Source organism: Aythya ferina (genome assembly GCF_964211825.1).
Source record: "Aythya ferina genome assembly, chromosome: 2".
Lineage (NCBI taxonomy): Eukaryota > Metazoa > Chordata > Aves > Anseriformes > Anatidae > Aythya > Aythya ferina.
Genome location: NC_140297.1, coordinates 46,749,353 through 46,765,314, shown reverse-complemented (window position 1 = coordinate 46,765,314; position 15,962 = coordinate 46,749,353). Strand labels below are relative to the sequence as shown.

The 15,962-nt window shown below is 46.1% G+C and overlaps 1 protein-coding gene across 2 annotated transcripts in view; it reads right to left on the bottom strand.

The window, feature by feature from the left end:
- LOC311432268 (uncharacterized protein) overlaps window positions 1-6,788 on the bottom strand; it is a 31,356-nt gene extending 24,568 nt beyond the window's left edge. For both annotated transcript variants that reach the window (XM_084510530.1, XM_084510531.1), the window contains exons 1-2: window positions 6,255-6,788; window positions 3,999-4,069 (exon numbers count right to left, since the gene is read on the bottom strand). The gene's annotated coding sequence lies outside the window, so the exon portion shown is untranslated. The remainder of the gene's footprint in view (window positions 1-3,998; window positions 4,070-6,254) is intronic.
- Window positions 6,789-15,962: the final 9,174 nt, after the last annotated feature.

Here is a 15,962-nt window from a genome sequence, read left to right as displayed (position 1 = left end):
GGGGGATATCAAAATCAAGTGAAGGGATTAATAACTAGGCCTCCGAAGAAATTTAATTTACAAACCACATCTTTTGCATGGATTTCCCTTAATGGTCATATGGCACTGTTTCCTTGAGTGTAGGGCTCTCTTTACCCAAGAAAGCAGGTTCTCAGGAGAGACACTGAATAAATTTTGTTATTAATGTGAAGTCAGAGCAAATCAAGGTTATGGTTAGTAAAACAAAAATCCCAAAGCCTAACTCAAGCTTTTCTCCCAGCTGTGAAGAAATCCTCAACCAGCAAAACTCCTGGGCTTTCTTCCAGTGCTAAGTGATGTAAGGACCTGATGCTGGCCTTAGCAATGGTATGTTTCCCTTGCTCAGGAACCCAGAACAGCATTCCAGAGACTTTATATCACTCCGTGTCCATCCAGCTCCCCATCCTTCCCAGTTCCTGATGTGCAGGCAGTGCATTAGCAGTGCCAGGCTGCTGGTGGATGACAACCGGTGTCCAGGAACCAGGCTGTGCTGGGTCACCACCTCCTGGTGTGGGCAGGAGAACCTGCTGGCTGTTTCCATGGCTGCTCCCAGAGGTGTTGGCTGCTGTCGTAAACCCGAATTTAATCACGCTAGCAATTCATTCCCATGGATTTGACCTCGGCTTCTGGGATTAGTCAGCCCTTAGCACTGCTGGGAGACTATTATAGGTCACTGGTGGGTGACTTATTCTTGTAATCCCTCCCAGCTTTCTTCATAACTGCTTTCTTCACAGTCCCCATGACCCACTCAGACCTCTAAAATGTTGGCAGGGTTCAGCTTGGCCTGGGTGAAGCTGAGCCTCCTTTCCCCTGCTGTCCTGCCACGTGCTCCTGAGCTAGCAGCTCTGCTCCTGGCAGTAGGCCCCATCTCCTGCCATCACTCCTGCAAAGCTAGCTACCAGCCTTGCATCCTTCCAAGCAGGCAAAGGGGCTATGCAATAAAATAAGTTATTTTCTTTCTTTATATTTTATTTTATTAAAATAAAATAATTACTGTAGTTTTAATCCGGGATGCTGGAGGACACCAAATGGTTATTTATCATCATCATCAACAACAATAATAATAATAGTAGTATTGATAATAACACAGAGTGAAAATGCAGATGGAACCCAGTATTGCTCATTTATTAGAGAAGCTAAGTACTGGCCTGCATTACCTTTGGGGATTTTAGTGTTTTCCAAGGACCCTAGTTTAGCCATAAGTGAGAATTCAGCAGGGGAGCTGATGGAGCTATAGTTGCTCCAGCCTGCACCCCATGCAATGCTTGATGCAGGACTGACATGCCCGATAACCTGGCAAGCCAGTACTTATTATGGTTGTGCAGGTCCCCTATACACGTCTTGGCTGCTCCTCCTGAGCTCCTCAGTCCAGCCTGAGGTAACACTGGAAGATGCTCTTTAAGAAGTTCAGTGGGGAGGATTTGTATTCTGTAAAATCAAACCCCAGATGATGGGTGACTCAAATCTAGGTCCTATCATACCTGTACACAATAGTCTACCAGGGAAAAAGGGCTCCAAAAAGATGTCTGAGTTTAAGCAAATGCGTGGCTATGTAGGAGTAAGTGTCTCGGTGATGGCTAGGCGTGTTTCAGAAACCTTTGCTGTTTTTAGAAATTTAAAAGACCAGTCAATTGTGAAAGGCCTTTTCCACACCCTCCAGTAAGCTACACAGAGCTTTGACAGTTCTGTTCATTAAGAAGCCATCTAACACAAAGGCACTGGGGTGATGCATGGGCCTGAGGTTCACTTACTAGGACACCCTTGAAGCTTTTAAGATCCTCTACTATTACATGAGCAAGTGCAAGTGTTACACCGAAGATGAGAAAACACTGTATAGAAGGATTTCTGAGTAAATGTCTACCATTTGTTCATGCCTTTTCAGGGGACTACTGAAGAGTCACTTTTTAAGTAATTTATTTTCTGGATGTTTGTGGTTCATCTCCTTTAGCATTCTGAGGACACATTGCTGGACACAGCTGTTTCCTGAGCCCAGTCCTCCAGACAGGGACAGATTGCTCTGCCTGATCAGGTGAGCTTGTGGGCAGTAAAAATACAGTCGTGTTATGCACACACACATACACACCGAATAGTCATATACTATTGGTGGCTGCAGCTAGAACCTTAAATCAAAGCAGCAGTGGTATTGGAAACAAACCGATTATGTGGGCTCCTCTCGTACATAACTCCAGTATAATCTTTTAGCACCTTGTGTTGCAGATTGGTCATGAGGGCATTTTTCTGAAGGGAATCTACGAGTAAACTGCAGTAGACAAGGGGTTGGTTAGCTTCTGGAACCTGGTGCCAAATTTTCAGCAGAGACTGAATCAAAATAGCAGGGGAGGGAAGAGGGAGGTGATTTTTCGCCATGCTTGCTGTTGCAACTTGGTGGTACACGTGGGGCTGCTGTCACAGCGCAATAATTCAGCAAGAGGAGCAAGTTTGGCAGCTTGGAGCAATAGGAATAAAAGGTTATCTGATCAACAGAATAAATGTGTAGCAGTGGTGTGAAGCATGTGGCACAAACCCACAGTGCTCTGCCACCCCAACAAACAGCCAAGGTTGTCTTCATGTAAAATGAGCTATTTTACACCTAATGCCTTCACCAATTAATTTTTAGATGTTAGTTTTTCATCTTTTTATATCATCAGCCTACTCCACTGCAGCCCATTGCTCTGATTTTCATTGCTCAAGCCTCAGTTAGCGACTCTCTCCTCTTTTCGTGGTTGTGGAGGAGGTGAGCAGCACGTCTTGGCCGTTCAGAGCACGCATTAGATGAGGAGTCCCAGGGGAGATTACTGCTCCAGCACTGCTGTCTCCATGGAGAAATAAAGATGAGCAGAAGTTCACGCTAAACACTGCTGCCTGATGTTTTTGAGCAACTCAACCTCAAAAGGTCTACAAAATGCTCCCAGCTGAGTTACAGATGGATGGCCGTGCCATCACCTCAGGGAGATGCTGAGCTGCTCGGTGTCATTTCCTGAGGTACATCGGACGGCAAGCAAGAAGCAAATTTCCATCACAGTGTGTATATGGACTGATTAGAGACCGTGTCTGAGCAAACATTTCAAACCAACATGAGAATCCTAAACAATTGGTCAGAGTAAAGGACTGGGGCAGCTAACCAGCATAAAAAATATTTTGCTTTTAAAATGCTTCATCTCCTTCTATTTTAAATTGATTGTTTGGGAATAACTATTAAAATCATCTAAAATACTCCAGATTTACACCACTGCTGTCAGAATCCGGCCCCTCCCATAAGGAGGGCCCATTATAGCCTCTATGATCCAGCAATACAGGGGGGCTAAAGTTAATAATTCCCTATTTGCAGCATTTTGAAACCATGCAGAGACCTGAAGGGAGATCAGAGCTACTTGGAGCAGCATAGGAAGCCTTCTTGTCTCAAAATATATTGCTTCTGCACAGCAAAGCACCTGTGATCACACTCAGAATAATGCCAGCTTTACTCTCCTTGGACAGAGTAAAGCAAGCTGCAGGTAAATTACTCCCTGCTTGGTCTAACTGACCAATTTGTGTTTTCATTTCTGGGCATATCGAACTTGGGCTCACTTTTCTGACAACGCTGCAAAGTACAGCAACAGGTGCAGGACTGTACTGGCTTGGTGCAGGGCACCAGGGAGAAAGAAAAGCAAAGAACAAAGAACAAAGAACAAAGAACATCCATAAAGTGTTTAGGTCTTGAAAATAAAAATTTGTTTTTCAACAGCTGCTTTTTGCAAAAGGCTCTTAATGCAAGTAGCATATGAACTTTATTCCTAAAAGGCTTTTAATGAAGCCATTTCAGTAGTGCAACAGGCCACCTAAGGAAGCGTAAATATTTTCTTTATTGTTTCTCTGCTCCTCTTGCTTTGCAATTTGGTAAGAAAAACTGCAATGTAGGGAAGAGAACAGCAATTCAGCAGAGGGCTAGCTGGGGGTGTGGAAGCTGTCCCCTGATAGTTGTGCAAAGTCTTGTTACTTACCTAGGAGGGACAGCCACTGTTTGAAACCCCTGGTTTTAAAGTGGTGCATTCTCTATCTGCTGATCTTGGTGCTGGAAAGAGATTAGAGCAATTAACCACTTTTCCACACTGTGGGATTTGCTAAATAAGTAGTAAGTGAATAAGTAAGTAAGTGGCTCTTGAAAAGGCACCTGGGTGGGTCTAGGGGGAAAGGAAGGTACATTGGCAGGGTGTTCACTGGTCTTGTACCCCATAGATCAATCAATCAATGATAAACTCAAAGAGATATATTTAAAAAGTAAAATAATTTAAGAGATGAGGATCTGCATTTATAGCATTTAATGTAAGACACTTGCACAAAGACCCCGTATGAGCAATCTAGAAGCCTTCATCACTGAAACAGAATGGGAGAGCCATTTCCTTGCCATCGACCACCAATGAAGCTCCCAGGAGAGCTCTCTGGTGGGGTCTCTGAGCTGAATGCCTGAGGGTGGATGTTGGGAACAGAGGCCATAATTAGTAAACTTGGCTACAGCATTCAGGCTTGAGTTCATGCAGAGGCCTCGGTGCTTGAGTGAACGTGCAGCAGGGAGGGGTCCAGCTGCTGTGCAGACGTGGAGCCTCTCTCCTGCTCCTCGATGCTCTGCAATGGCCATGGTGGCTATCCACAGAAGACAGGAGCTGGTCACCTGGAGTGCAAATAGCACAGTGGTACCAGAAAGTACTGAGGCAAACCCAGATAGTACAAGATGTGCTAGCCCTCAAACCATGGGGTGAGTCTCAAACCAGCTCCCAGTGTGCCAGGGTCACCCTTGCACAGAACTTCATGGTCAGTGATCCCTCCCCAACCTGCTACAGTGCCTATCCACGGGATGCCTTTCAGCTGTATGGTTCCGCCACTATATGCTGTTGTGGAGGAGAAGACCACGAGTTCATAAAGGCACCCCATGGACTGCAGAGGCTGGTCTTGTCGACACCTGTCCTTCCAAACCCTTACTCCTGCTGTGTTGTTTTCAAACATATTTAAAATTCCCTTTCATGTAATTGGCCATTTCCCTTCCCTCCCTCCCACACATTAGGTTAAAAGGGGCAGGAGGTCCTTTTCCGTATTGATTTGTTTTCCCGATCTTTCAGATTCATGCAGAGAAGATCAGCAAAAAGGCCCTGAAAGAGGAACAGAACAAAAGCACAGTGCTTGCTCTCATTTAAAGAAGTTAGACAAACACGAGACGAGGCATCGAGTAGAAAATAAACTGTCCACTGAGGAAAAGAAGCTGCCCTGATGGAGAAGGGACTGACGAGTACCACTCTTCCTTCCTTCCTTCCTTCCTTCCTTCCTTCCTTCCTTCCTTCCTTCCTTCCTTCCTTCCTTCCTTCCTTCCTTCCTTCCTTCCTTCCTTCCTTCCTTCCTTCCTTCCTTCCTTCCTTCCTTCCTTCCTTCCTTCCTTCCTTCCTTTCTCTCTTCCCCTCTTCCTCTCTTTCTGAAATGTAATTTAAATAAATAAATCCTATTTTGAAATAAAGAGAAATCAGATAAAATGTTTTTAATCCCAGATATTTACTCCCTGCTATTAAGCTGCTCCCCACCATGGTGCACTGTGTGTGGTACTGTTATATGTGCTGAGAATTGAGTTAGACATAAAGCAGATGCCCTGATCGCTAAAGCTCCCCTGACATTTTCTTGTGAGCGCATCATGGTGGCTTGAACAAATCCTAAACTGGGCAATAACATTATTTTCTTACTAAGTTCCTCCCATACATTCAGTAGGATTTGATACTCATCTTCCCTCCCATATCCTGTAGCTATATTGCAATATTCCACACGAAAAGCAGACACAGTGCAGTAATGAATGAAATGAGTGTTACAAAGCCTTTACCAACCTCAGAGGGACATGGTAAGGATTAATTAATTGCTTATTCAGAGCTTTTATATCCTGTGATTAAAAATAGTATAATAATAATAAAAACAGATTACTACATTATCAGAATCAGTTATTAAAATCTGTAGTAAAGACAATACAAGTTTTCTACGAAAAAAAAAAAAAAAATCAGCACTATATTCCAATCCCACCCCTGCTGAGAGACACAAAAACCTAACCCAGACTAACTTTTATGGTGAGCACATTAGATCTCATTAAAGCCTGTATAACATTCTCTTTCATAATTACTCTGAAACAAATTGGGACCGTTTAAATTCTGAAGACAATAATATAAGGGATCCATCCACTTATGTGGCCTTGCTAATCCACTCTCAGTTCACACGTTCAGTTAACTCACATCAGGTTTTCCTGGGTGACTGTGCTTCAGCAAGTCCTTTCCCTGAAGCAGCCACCTCCCATTACGGATAGTCGCCAGCAGCTTTCATCATGTCAGTAACCCTGCGGCTGGACATGGGCAGTGGCTTCTTCAAAGCCTCAAACATCTGGGATTGAGATCTGAGTGCCAGAGGAGCGAGGGAACTGCAGAGGAGATTCCCGTAGCCTCCTCGCTGGAGAAGTGACCTGGGGTTGCTCCAAACCACACTCCAGATGCAGGAACCCTTGAGGGCTGTCGAGCAGCCAAGAGCAGATGGGCTGCAGGCCCTCCCGTGCCTCACAGAGCCCAGGCGGCAGGAGTTTGTCTCTCCAGGCAAAAGTTACTCCCTCAGCTGCAATGTCTGTCCTAGAAGAATCCTCCGCGGAGCACTTGTGTTTATATGGCCAGAAAGAGATTTAGGAGCGACGCTTTCAGTCTCCAATTTTCACCCTGGGTCTTCAGGACCTCACTGCAGGAATAATTAATCATTTTAGGGACAGAAATGCTGTGTCAAGTTTCCCTCTCTCTGGAAGATTGCACTGATCCACCCCACTCTTAGACTGCTCTCAGTGAGATCTGCTGAACACCAGCATGAGGGCAGAGAGCCCACAAGCAGGAAACTGAAGCAGAGAACCCTGACACACACAGAGCCCACGCTCCATTCAGAGCAACCAAAAAAAAAAAAAAAAATCCCTTTCTCGTGCCCCGAGGCACTGAAATTCTCTCTGAGAGTGACATTCTTTTAAAAGGAGAGTAATCAAATATAAATGCTTTTCATTCCCGAAGTTGATGCAAACACCGAGGATACACAGGGACAAATACATCTGTGAAGAGCACTCCTTTGTTCCTTTCCTGCTCACATCAGGATAATGTGTTGTAGATGGCTGCAGCTCCTGTAGCTGAATGTAAAAGATGTGCCCTAAAAAAAGAAAACAACATTGCTTTTGTATACAGTCAAATCTGTTTTGCCACCAGGGATTCATTTAAGATACAGGGGGTCCTGAGGCTACATGCCACTGATGTATTTTGAAGTTAGGCAGATCTATTCATTGCTAAGCAAACCTTTACAAATACGTTAGTGTACCTTGCAGAAGCCATAGGAGGTGTTTAGGAGATGTACAGACGAGCATTCCTTAGAGCTGCTCAGCAGTGGGGAACTGGAGCGCCAGCATACTCTGCCTGAGAGAAGAACAAACACTGCTTGCAGCAGATGTGCAGTATGTGCACCACCACGAACCACTCTTGCCATAGCGTCACATCCCTTTTGGATTCTTTGTTCCAGATTTCTTTCTGTTTTCTCACTCTTTTCCTCATTTTCCTTGTTCCTAATTACTCCTCTGCCTTTTTCTGGATGCTTTTTCTCCTTCACCTCCAGCTGCGAGGACACTCTTCCTCCCGGGTCTGAGCACTCCCAGCAGCCACTCCGACACTTCACAAGCTCTATGACCCTCTCTGGCACAACCTGAACACTTTCAGGCACACAGGCCTGAGTGCCTGTGAACTAAAAGCACTACCTGTACTTTGCATTACTGGCTGGTCACACTAAGAGCTTTATTTTTCTTCTCCCAAGCCAGGTCATGCAGGGTGATCCATCCCATACTAATAACCTGCAGACTTGTGCTGGCTGGAGATGGTATCGCTCAGGTGATGCTCTTGAATCAGGCACCTCACATATCTCCTCATCGAGGTGTAGTCAGGATGAACCTGGGCCTCACACTCTTCAGCCTATTGCACTCTTTGCAGGAGGCTCGGGGCTGATGGACTTTTGCCAGATCTGGCTCAGGATAAACATTAAATCCAGATCCACTGAAGCTGTATACACGCACTCCGCGCTGGGTGCAGTCCTCTTCTAACGCTGGAGATGCTCAAAGCCATCGTCAGCTGCACAAACCATCTATGGATTCGTAATCTGTGAATTTTTCAGGATGGGGAATATTTACTGTCCAACGCTGCACATGTATTATCCAAGCTCCTGAAGCCACCCAGCTGGCAAGACAACAAAAGAACAAATACTTTGCAGTGAAGTTTGCATTAACTGAAAGAACAGAGAGTCACATGTACCTCTCCTTTCAGCCTTAAGGACGTGGTAAAACTCAAGCCATTTTCAGAGCCGCTGCTCTGAAACAAGGGGTGCTTTGTCTTCTGACTACCAGAGAGCCACCTTCACTTTCAGTGTCCTTCCAAGCTCCTCTACCACTAAACAGCAAGGCCCATTTTGGTGGGACCATGTTGCTATATGATTTGCCTTTTATGAGTTACGTAGCCCATCACCTCAGACGTCAGCCTAGATGTTATCAGAGAAGGGATAAATGCAATAAAGATCTGGCTCTGTAAACTCAGCCCACGTCCATGACACCATTTCACAAAACCAGTGCTGGGTGGGAAGCTCTTTGGTGTGTCACCAATTCTTCCCTTGGCATAAAAAAAAAACAAACAAACAAACAAAAAAAAAAAAAAAAACAAAAAAAAAAAAAACAGTTCAACAACTAAGTTGACTTAGATTCTCTGATTTAGATGCAAGTATACATATGGCTGTCATCAGGACAAACTCACGCACCAGGCTTGCTGTCAGGATGGCAACATTTCTTTCTTTTTTTTTCTCACTTTTAAGAAATCAGTAAAAGCAATTTTGCACGCTTTGTGCTTGCAGTTTTGCACAATTTGAGGCCAAAGACCCGAAGTGGCTGCAACTGCTGGCACTGCCAGCTCCAAGCACCCCTACTGAAGGGGGCAAAGCTTGCGAGTTCAGGAAGAGGTGCCCAGATGAAGCTCTCCTCTGCCCAACTGTTGTGTCCCTCAATGTGCAAACACATCTGCCGCACGCTTCACCTCCTTCATGCATGCTCACGCAGTAACTGGCTGCTATTAATAGCCCACTGCTGCCAGGATTCAGCACGACAGATCAGAGCAAAAGAATTTGCTCCTTTTTCAAAAAAAAAAAAAAAAAAAAAGGCAGAAAATGGCAGCATTCTTCTGCCCAGATTCTCAGAGCCTTTTGCCATGTTGCACTCTGTTCATACAGGGGCAAGTTTTGTGTAACTCTTCAGTGGTTTAAGAGGCTGCACAGCAGGCAAGGTAGGCAGAAATACAACATGGATTGTCCTTGCTGGGGTGGTTGTAGCAGGTACAGAGCTCCTCCATCACTCTGCAATGCTGTATGGCTTGCATGCCTGCTGCAAATGAGTATTTGGGGCAGCTGCAGCTCCCAGGCAGCTGCTAGCTCTGGGAACTGCTCTCCCAAAACAAGGGAAGAGAGATTTCATGCAGAAAAAAGCTCACTCATCTTGCCAGGACAACTGGATCTCCTGGATGAGACCAGAGGTGTTTTGCCCATACCCCATAGAACAGCACACCTGCTTTGCTGGAGACATAAGCCTTTTATTTAGGTCTGACACTTGCCTGACAAAAGTCCCACTGCCTCCAAGCAGAGTAAGATCAGGCTCTTAATCTTGCAGCACGTTCAGGAGCACGGAGTTCCATGAATTTCACTCTCCAAAATCTCTACCTAGTGAACCACAGTGTGCTCTGTCCTGGATAGAGCTTTTTTTTCAGGTCTCCAAAATCACCAGCAAATTTATACTTGCTTAGATTCCTTTTCATTTTCTATTTCAAAGGATAGAAGTTTGCTCTTGTCTTTTTTTTTTTTTTTTTTTTTTTTTTTTTTTTTTTTTTTTTTTTTTTTAGCTTTTGTAATGGATTGTTTCTAAATAGCTGATTACAGCATTGATTCCTCCCCTCTACCACGCAGGGTGAATATAAATTCTTTAATAATGCTCTAAGACTTTGCTGCTGCCCTGAGCTGGAAGCCACTCTTTAGTTCTGCTCTGCAAAATATATATACATTGTTTGCTGTTTGTTGGCCTCTGGTCAAAGGAAATAACAAATGAGTACAATAAATTTAAGAGATGGGAGAAGAGAGATCTTTTAGATGTGAAATCGCAGCCGCTAGCAGTTTCAAAACCTCTTTCCACTTCCCCCAGCCTTTCTGAACTGTGTCCCCCTCCCTGCCTTCCAGGACATCATCAGTCCTGGCGGTGGGGAGAAGCCAAACAAATGGCAGCTGCTGAAATCCAGCTTCTGCAAATGGTCCAAGGACAATCTGCTCCATTCCAGACCACTTGGGGGAAAAAAATACCCTTACATTTTTCAGGCATACATGATGTCTTTAAAAGACCACACACAGTCCGGAGCTTTGAAATGATACTGTGGGATTCAAAGGATGTTTTCTGGCCGTAATGATTTATGGGGCCGCATCAGAGCCCTCTTTGAAGAAACGAGGTGAAGCCAAGTGGCTTTGGCAGGAAGGGGAACGGCCGTCCGACGACACATCCAGACATCAGGTTTAAAACAAAGACACAAACATCACCGCAGGATGTTGCAAAGACTGAAATTACAAATGGTTAAAAAAGGTTGTCTCATCAACCAAGTGTACAAAGGTGTTTAGTGGACACCAAGAGCATAAGAGAAGGGCTTACAGCAGGGCTGGTACGAGGCTGGGCTGAACCTGCTGGGTGAAAGGCACCTGGAGCTCCCCCACCACAAATCACCCCAGCAAATTTGCTGGGGCACATCCTCACTCTCTCGAGGTGAGAAGAAACATGGGGAGAGTGTCCAGGGCTGAGCCCCAGCGAGGGGAGGCTGTGCTTTCTGCAGCCACCCGTGTGAGGCTCTGCAGCTATGTCAGAGCTGCCAAACTGAGGTTTTGTTGGCATCCCATGCGGACACATGTTAATGAAAAGACACCCGCAGGAGCTTCTTGGCTTCATTCCCCGCCTCTCAGCATCACCATCCATGAACTATTTCTCCCCTGGTCTCCACATTTCATACCTGCAGGCTTCCCTGGGTCTCTGCACCCAGCTGAAGAACAACCCAGCCAAATTTTCAAAAGATACAATTGAGATCACATTTCAGAAACACCCCACAGCTCTTTATACCAGAAACTCCCACAGTGAGCAGCTCTCAGTGTGATGCTAAGTGCCTGGCGCCGGTGAAGACCCTGCCCTGAGGTTATGTGCTGTGGTGAGAAGTGCCATCTCCCTAAGGCACGGCCCCTTCACAAAGAGTGCTAGAAAAGCTGGATTCTCACTCAGGAAATCCACTGACCCACCACTGTGTCCTCACAACATGCCACACCGGATTCTTCCTGCATTTTGAGATTATTATTTTTTTTTTTCAAGTAAACGTTCCCTCCCTGATATCTTATGCAAGCAGAGCTTAATGCCGATCCCATGCAGCACCTGCAAGCCATCTGGAAGATGAACAGCTTCAGGGATGCAAACAGCCCACCCCAATGTTACGACAGCGAGAGATGATTATCCTGGCTGCTAAGGCAGAGCACGGATCTCAGCACCATCCTTTCCACATCTCCCCTGAGCCATAACTCTTCTCCTGGCCACGAGCCTTCCCGTAATGCCAAGCCGGGCCTCATTCTCCTCGTGTTTACACAGGTGTAAGGCCAGGAGTGCATTCATTACCTTTGGTAGAAATGTTGGGGGGGATTTTCCTCCATTCTCAGGTGGTCCAATGGCATTTCACCAAATTTACATCGGGATTGTTTTATCTGTGAGCAAAAAAATAAAGCAGTCGTGGAAGTCTGTGAGGCTGGGCTTTGGCAGCACTTCTCCAGCATGCTAAAAGTCACCAGAGAGGATGATGACAGGGAATGGTCAGACTGTCCCCAGACATATAACTGCATTTATCGGTGTGGTTCTGGTGTGCAGAGCCCACTGGGGAAAGCTTGCCTTCATTTTCAGCAGAGAGAAGCAGCTGGAGCACAGCCAGCCCTCTCACTCACACCCCTTTCGACCACCACAGCTTGCACCGGACCATAAAAACACCAGGCATTGCCTACATTCGAGGCAGCAAGGGCTTAAGCGAAGTGAGGAGAAAAACTGATGGGATGACTGAAACACGTGGCGGGGACTCCAGGGATGTGGGTGGTGCATGACACCAGGCAGCTCAGCCCCCGGTTCTGCACTCCTCCCGGCACTGTGGTTTCTGCTAGGAGGCTTAATGAGCACTTGTGAATTCGGTAACTTTTTTTTTTTTTTTTTTTTTAATTAAATTGCACTGCACTGTGAGTTTTTGAGCTTTTGCTCTAACAGGTCTGGCTGAAATGCCATCCACAACGATCTTCTCAAAAATCACCTCGACATTAAAATAATTGGAAAAAATACATCCAGAATTCATTTCAATGTGCATATTTTTTGCTCCCTCCTATTCTCCTTCCCCTGCTTTTTCCTATCCCTTCTTTCTCCTTGTATTTCAGTGCAGCCTGTGAAAGGCTGGCCCAGGTCTTGGACTTCTGCTTCCAATGCTGTAGGTCAGATATTGAAATCACCATGTGGTAGCAGTAAGTCACCCTCTTCACATTTTTTAGGGTTTCAAAATGGACACTGAACAGTTCACAGAAGGGATTATAGACTTTTTCTTCCAGTCCGTAGGACATTTCAAAAGCAAGAAGTAGCCAAAGGAACGAAAAGACCTATTTAAATTATTTAAATGAAGAAAAGCTTTAAATAAATTATGGTTTCTCAAGGCAATGAGATTGCAGGATGACTCCCCAGACAGCATTTGGGCTGTCTGGTCAGACTCAGCCAGGTTTACCAAATGGGCAGGCACCTCAGGTTCCTGCAAGCACCAAGGCAGTCAGCAGAGAAGGAAAGCCTCATGTCAGCATCGAGGGAAAGGCTGCTACTGCACAAGTCTTTGCTCTTTGCCAGGGGCAGGATCCAGATCAGGAGTCCCAGCACTGAGCTCTGGGATATAGGAGGGCAGGAGGGAAGGGGATCAAGGAGAGGAGGGATGAGGAGAGAGGCAGGACTTCTTAGGACAGTTCACAGAAGGCAGTGAGGTTTTTTGGGGAGGTGGAGAGGAAAAGTAAAAGGACTGCCACACACCAAAGGTCTGCAGGCGATGCTGTATGACCTGCCAGCTTCCACAGCAGGGGAGTCAGGAGGCAGGCCACCCACCGTGCTGGTAGCCACAGGTGCCAAGCATCCCAGTCTAAGCATCCCAGTCCAAGCAGGGACCTGAGCGAGGAGGAAGAGGAAGAACGCAGCCGTGAGCAGCATCGCTCCTTGAAGGGCTGGGAGGCACAATTAGGAATGTAAGCAACCTTCAGTGAGGCTTCAGCAGGCTTTTGGGGAACCAGCTCCAGCTCCAGCAGCCAGATAGAGAGTACTGGGCCTGACCGTGTCCACCAGGACACTGAACTGGTGTGTTTTTATTTTTATTTTTAAGATAATTACAACAGGGCCAGTAGGAGCTGGTAGGGCTGTCAGAAGAGAGCTGCTGCAAAAGCCAGAGATGGTTCCCAGCCTCAGCAAGTCTATCCCAATGGGAGCGGGTGGGACTCTTCTCACTGTTCACATTGCAACACGGAAGTCTGCCACTAAGCTGGTCAGCTGTGTCTCTGTTTATGGAAAAAAAGGGAAGAACAACACAGATTTAGGGTTCCATAACCTAGTTTAGGACAATAAGGGGAAGGAAGACACAAGACTATGTGAGTTATGTGTATGCTGATTAATAAATAAAATGAATAAAAGCACAGGGTCTCTGCTGCAGAAAACTGGGATGGGGAAATCTTTCTTCAGGGGGCCAAGTCCCTTCCAGTAGTCCCTCTAACCTCTTTTTGCTTGACCCTACCATCCAAAGGGAAATTACACTCCCAAAAGCAGGTATTTTCAGCAGGAGGGGGTCCCAAACTCCAGGTCAACCAGCACAGCAAAGAAGCTCCAAGCGCTGTACCCTCAACCTAGAGCCATGCTCCTCTGTGCCCAGCACTCCCTTTGCAAACCCTCTCTGCCACAGCAGTTAATTCCCCATCCTTCAGGCAGGGAGAAGCACACAACCAGGCTGCTCTCCTAAGCACCAGGGAGGGACCAAACAGGGCTTTCTACAAAGGCAGTCCTCGGCTACAAACCTCTGCTGTGCACATTAGCCTCCTGCCAGCCGACGCGGGCGGCGCAGCAGCCATCTAGCCAGTAGCACCGCACCCCCAGAGACCTAATTTGCAGAGGCTGCAAATAATGAAGAATACCTCAAAGACCAAAAAGAAAAAGGAAAAAAAAAAAAAAAAAAACTATTAAAAACTTCTCTTTTTAAAAGGACTCCGCTATGTCTCCGGCAGTCATCCCATTTCACGTCTTCAGCCAAGGGGTGAGGGTAAGAGCTACTGTCTCTGCCCAGAAATCCCCTTGCAGCCGCCTCTCTTTTCCCATTTTTCTCCCCCATGTCAGTAAATCCCCTGCAGGCTCTTCCAGCCTTTACCTGCAGCTCTCACACAGCACAAGCAGATCTTAAAATCCTAGCGTGCTACACGCACAGCGGCAGATCCACCAGATGACACTTTTGTCATTCACCTGCTGTTCTCCACCACCCACAGCCACCCCTGCCTTTCCACAAGCACCATCCCCGTGCTCCTCATCAGAACTGATTTATTTGGCCAGGAAGAGCTTTCCATGCCCTCTTTTCCTTGCCAAGCAGCAGAACAGGTCTCCAGGTGCCTGTAGCAGGGAACAACCAAGAAGAGCGGCAAACGAGCCATTTACCCTTTTCTTCAATCTGCTGGAGGCCTTGTGTGGATCTGGAGAGATGGGTGAGATGTGGGGCAGCCTGTGCATCCATGGTCTCATTCGCTAGGAACAAAAATACAGCTTGCCCCTCCTCAATGCAACTCCAACCTGCCTAGCTCTGACAACATAGCACGTGTGGTCATGAAGAAGTACCTTGGCCTTGACTCCAGGAGTTTCCTAGGCCTGGACCCGACATGTAGGTTCACTGTGGGACCTTGCAGACCTTCCCCGCCTCTCTGCTGCTGTTTGAAGGAGACCCCATTGCTCCAAGCACTCAGCAGACACAATCCCAAAGACACCTCCAGCTCTAGACGCGCAATGAGAGCAAGCATGCCACAGATACACAGCTTTTCCACCATACCTTTCCCACCTCTGTACAGACAGACAGCTAATCATGATTGCTCCCTTTGTTAGGCAGTTAACGATCTGAGTCCTTCTGGTAATTATTCCATCACCTGCGTGGAGCAGATAATCCTGAGGGCCTGGTAACGTCCCCGGGCCATAAAGGAAAGTGCTGAATGGAACATTTTAATGACAGGGGGGGCTGGTGAAGTCTTAAATAGATGGCGATATATGGTGAGGTCTCTTAAATAATGTGAAATGCCCTTTTGGCTGGAAAGGGCTGGCTGAACCCGTGGTTGATAAGTTGTTAAATTACATCCCATGGCTGGCTGCTTGTCTTGGGAAGGGACTGAATGATAAGTGCGCAAATTATTGTTACTGCATGGAGTGGAACTATTTCCAACCGAGAAGATTTGATAAAAGAGAAGTTATTTATCATGATTAAAAACAGTACATTTGTACTTCTCCACATTGAGCAGATCCTGATCTGGCAATCAATTTCTAAAAAAGGTACCTGAGCCTGATTTAAAGGGCTTTATGGCTCTTCTAACAGATGGGTTTTTCTACTATGGAGAAAGAAGATTTAAATACCTAAATTGCTTTGTTTCTCAGAATTATTACCCCGTTCATTGCAGATAGCTTGATTTCATACTTTTTTCATACCCTGTTATCATGCTTGACTTTTCCTTAAAATAAATAAATAAATAAATAAACTTTTCCACAAACAAGCAGGAAGCAGGCTGCTATGTGCAATGATGGAGGAGAGGTTTGT